This window comes from Scylla paramamosain, unplaced genomic scaffold, assembly GCF_035594125.1.
Source record: "Scylla paramamosain isolate STU-SP2022 unplaced genomic scaffold, ASM3559412v1 Contig3, whole genome shotgun sequence".
Classification (NCBI taxonomy): domain Eukaryota; kingdom Metazoa; phylum Arthropoda; class Malacostraca; order Decapoda; family Portunidae; genus Scylla; species Scylla paramamosain.
The window spans coordinates 1,605,001-1,610,000 of NW_026973668.1; the positions used below are offsets into that span (position 1 = coordinate 1,605,001).

General features: G+C 38.5%; 1 protein-coding gene across 1 annotated transcript in view; it reads left to right on the forward strand.

The window, feature by feature from the left end:
- The window catches only part of LOC135096273 (translocating chain-associated membrane protein 1-like), a 12,626-nt gene extending 12,501 nt beyond the window's left edge, over positions 1–125 (forward strand). The window contains exon 9 of the mRNA XM_063997645.1: positions 1–125. This exon is cut by the window's left edge and continues 1,295 nt beyond it. The gene's annotated coding sequence lies outside the window, so the exon portion shown is untranslated.
- The last annotated feature ends 4,875 nt before the right edge of the window (positions 126–5,000 follow it).

Here is a 5,000-nt window from a genome sequence, read left to right on the forward strand (position 1 = left end):
AGACTATTGTGTTCAGAAGGTAATCTCATTGTAAACAAGGAGGAAAAGGATATTTATAGACATGCAAACAAGCAAACAATAGAATCAGTATAGGAAATTGCAAATAAATAAATGGTGTATATTTTTGTTTGCATATTAATCAGGTACAGATGAAGAGACAGCAAACATTTAGATAAGAAGAGTAAACAAGAATGTAAACAGGATCACAAAAATATATCGAAAAAATGCAAAAAAAAATCATTTATAGATAGTTTTGTTTACATTTAAAGCAATACAAATGAAATACGTATACAGGAAGCAAACAAATGTAAACAATGCTACAAAATACTGGCGCAATGCAAACAAAGTAGGTAATTCACTTTGTTTGCATCTCGTACCATTAGCGTGTGTGTATAGGTCAACAAAATGCAAACAGTGATGTGAAGGGTTAGGGTGTAAACAATGCAAACAGTCAATTACGTGGTGGTGGTGGTGGTGGTGTAGACAATGTTTTTTTTGGTTTTCTCGTTTTCTTTGTGTTTTTTGTTTACGATTATTTTCTTGTTTACAATTTTTTGTTTGCGTGGGTGAAAATGGTGCTTGTGATTCTCTCTCTCTCTCTCTCTCTCTCTCTCTCTCTCTCTCTCTCTCTCTCTCTCTCTCTCTCTCTCTCTCTCTCTCTCTCTCTCCTCTCTCTCTCTCTCTCTCTCTCTCTCTCTAAGATTATTATTATTATTACTACTACTACTACTACTACTACTACTACTACTACTACTACTACTACTTTTCTTCTTCTTCTTCTTCTTCTACCACTACCAATACTACTACTACTACTACTTAAAGCACAAATTGATACACTTAATATTTTGTAAGTAAAAAAAAGTTGATATATGAAATGTTACTTAGCACAAATAATAATAATAATAATAATAATAATAATAATAATAATAATAGCGAAGAGAAGATAATTGATAAAAGAAAGGAAAATGAAAAAAAAAATATTGGGATTGAAATAGAAACGAAATAAAGATAATAATAATAATAATAATAATAATAATAATAATAATAATAATAATAAAGAAAAAATTATGAATGAAAATATGTAAAAAAATGGTTTGTTTATTTTTTATTTTAATTTTTTTTTTACATTTGTTTACGGTTGTGTTGGTGTGCTCTCTCTCTCTCTCTCTCTCTCTCTCTCTCTCTCTCTCTCTCTCTCTCTCATCCTCTCTCTCTCCTCTCTCTCTCTCCTCTCTCTCTCTCCTCTCTCTCTCTCTCTCTCTCTCTCTCTCTCTCTCTCCATCTCTCTCTCTCTCGTACACTCACTAGAGACGTTTTTGTGTGTGTGTGTGTGTGTGTGTGTGTGTGTGTGTGTGTGTGTGAATCCTTGGAAGAAACGCACATTTGAATCACCCTCTCTCTCTCTCTCTCTCTCTCTCTCTCTCTCTCTCTCTCTCTCTCTCTCTCTCTCTCTCTCTCTCTCTCTCTCCTCCTCTCTCTCTCTCTCTCTCTCTCTCTCTCTCTCTCTCTCTCTCTCTCTATCGTGGCTTATATTAAAATCTCTAAATAAAGATTGCATTTCATAAGTGTTTAAATCTACCTATGTAATTATATCGTATTATTATTATTATTATTATTATTATTATTATTATTATTATTATTATTATTATCGTACTTTTTTATCATCTCTTCCTTCCTTCCTTTCTTCCTTTATTTCTCGTCTATCATTTGCAGTCTTATCTCCTCCTCCTCCTCTTCCTTCCTTTATTTCTCGTCTTTTATCTCCTTGTTCATCTATTGTTTTATTTAGTGTTAGAGAGAGAGAGAGAGAGAGAGAGAGAGAGAGAGAGAGGGGTTTGTATAAGGTAAGACGAAATTAGGCTTCGGTTTTTTAAGAGAAACTAATTTTTTTTTTTATTTATTTTTATTCAAGAGTACGATTAATTTAAATGTTTGTCATAGTTTGGGCATTGCTAATAGTAATAGTAGTAGTAGTAGTAGTAGTAGTAGTTAAGAGAGAAGGACTGTAATGATAGTAATAAATGAAATAAAATAAATAAATAAAAATAATCGTAGGAATAGTAATAGTAGTAGTAGTAGTAGTCGTAGTTTAAAGAGTAGGACTGTAATGATAGTAATAAATAAAATAAAATAAATAAATAAAAATAATCGTAGTAATAGTAATAGTAGTAGTAGTAGTAGTAGTAGTAGAAAGTTAAACCACCACCACCACCACCACCCGGAGCCTCACGCCTTCCTCCGCCCACTCAGCCCACAAACTCCACCCAAACATTGATCTTCTTTACGTCACCAACTAAGCCACGCCCACCGTATCATTATCTCCCCCCCTAGCCATTATTTAAGCCATGTGGGCGCCTAAGCATGACATTTGGGGCGTAAATACAATGATAGGGTAGGGTAGAGACGCCCATGTTGGTTGTAATAGTGGATAAAAAGAGGTTTGTTGTTATCTTCCTCGCGGTACGGCATGACGTCATCACTTCCTATCTGTGACGTCATGAGTTTAGCCCAGCCCAAAATGTCGAGAAGATACCGGAATGTGGTGAAATAGCGTAATAATGGCGTTTTTGTGGGTAGATATTGTGTTAGTTGGATTTATCGTAATTTTTTATATATGTTTGGTGGGGTTTAGATGCGTAGTTGGCGGTTGCTAAGTGAAATTTTGAAATGACGAAAAAACGAAAAAAGACGAAACACCGTACCAAACTCAAAAATCTTTACGACAAAATGTTAGTTAAAAATTTTGCATACTTTCTGATATAACTATGAACTATTTAAGCCCTCAAATAGTAAAGCACTAGTTTGTATAGGCGGAGTGCTACCATTACGTCACCAGTTTAACGGGGTGCCTTACTGAGGGAGATCGGCCTCCCTCCTCCCTCTCCTTCTAAGCTAAAAATAGCCGTTGTATTTACCGTAAGTCCAACAATTCCCCACTGACAGCCACAGCAGGAGGGCGTGGCACCTTTCTGCCGCCCAAACGCCCACCTAGCGCCGCCCAAACGCCCACAATGGCACAAAATAAGGTGGCACTTTATTTAAGAGTCATGAGTGCCAATCTTCGTAGCATGAGTGGAATGTTTCTTATTTTTGCCGTTTTTTTTTCCGTGCCGTGGGTGGCGTGGGCGTGGCGAGGCGTGGGCGGGGCGTGGGGGAGTGATGTGGGCGTGTGCTGTGGGCGTGGCAATGTCCGTGCGTGCGTATGTCTGTAAATATTTGTGTTTTTTTGTCATTTTGTGTTCAATGTGGACTGTTTGTTTTGATGCGTGTGTGTGTGTGTGCGTGCGTGTGTGTGTTTGCAGCGTGGTGTTTACAGGGTAGTGTTTACAATTCCACGCGGCTGAAGGGCATTGTTTACAAGGTGTTTACAATCTGGAGTCCGTTTGCTGTTTGTTTACTTAGCTACAGGTGCTAATCAGGTGTTTACACAATATTTAGGGTGACAGGGCGTTGTTTACAGGGTGTTTACTGAGGCACAGGGCTGGAAGATATTGTTTACCAGGGTGTTTACAGGGTTACAAGATGGTTTAAGGGTGTTTAAAGAGCGGGAGAGTATTTGCAGGGTGTTTATGAAGGCACAGGGTGAAAAAAATATTGTTTACAGCGTTTCAAGATGGTTTCAGGGTGTTTACAGGGTGGGACAGTGATTTCAGGGTGTTTACAGGGTGCTAAGCGTGTTTACAGGGTGGTTACAGGGTGGAAAGGGTGTTTACAGCGTGTTTACAGGGTGGAAAGGGTGTTTACAGGGTGTTTACAGGGTGGAAAGGGTGTTTACAGCGTGTTTATAGGGTGCTAAGCGTGTTTACAGGGTGGTTACAGGGTGGAAATGGTGTTTACAGCGTGTTTATAGGGTGGAAAGGGTGTTTACAGTGTTTACAAGGTGGAAAGGGTGTTTACAGTGTGTTTACAAGGCACGGGTGAAAGATATTGTTTACAGGGTGTTTATAAGGTGAAAGAGCATTGTTTACAAGTTTCCAGAGTTAGTTTACAGGGTGGTGTGGGTGTTTACATATAGCCCGTGGTGTTTGCAGTCTGTTTACATCTTGACAGGGCTGAGATTTTGTTTACAGGGTGCTTATAAGCCTCTCAGGTGATTACAGGTCCAGTATTGTTTACTTGTTGCTGTTTGTTTGCCTGGAGTTGTGGGTGTTTACAATTGCACGTGTTTATAATTGTTTACACCGCGGAAGGCTTAAAATTTCAAGATGTTTACAGTTCAGAGGGGTTGTTTACAATATTAGGGCTTGTTTACAGTGTTTGCAAGGCCACAGGGAGAAGATCAACTGTTTACAAGTGTTTACAGGGAGAAAAATTGCAGTATTAAGGGTGTTTACAATGGTACGGCTTGTTTACAGTGTTTGCAAGCCCAGAGGAGGAAGATAAAACTGTTTACAAGTGTTTACAAGGTGGAGGGATACAGTACTCAGGCTGTTTACAATGGTAGGATTTGTTTACAGTGTTTGCAAGCCCAGAGGAGGAAGATAAAACTGTTTACAAGTGTTTACAAAGTGGAGGGGTACAGTACTCAGGCTGTTTACAATGGTAGGACTTGTTTACAGTGTTTGCAAGGCCACAGGGAGAAGATAAGCTGTTTACAAGTGTTTACAGGGTGGAAAATTGCAGTATTAAGGCTGTTTACAATGGTAGGATTTGTTTACAGTGTTTGCAAGGCCACAGGGCGAAGATAAAACTGTTTACAAGTGTTTACAGAGTGGAAAATTGCAGTATTAAGGCTGTTTACAATGGTACGTCTTGTTTACAGTGTTTGCAAGCCCAGAGGAGGAAGATCAGCTGTTTACAAGTGTTTACAAGGTGGAGGGGTACAGTACTCAGGCTGTTTACAATGGTAGGATTTGTTTACAGTGTTTACAAGCCCAGAGGAGGAAGATAAAACTGTTTACAAGTGTTTACAAAGTGGAAAATTGCAGTATTAAGGGTGTTTACAATGGTACGGCTTGTTTACAGTGTTTACAAGCCCAGAGGAGGAAGATAAAACTGTT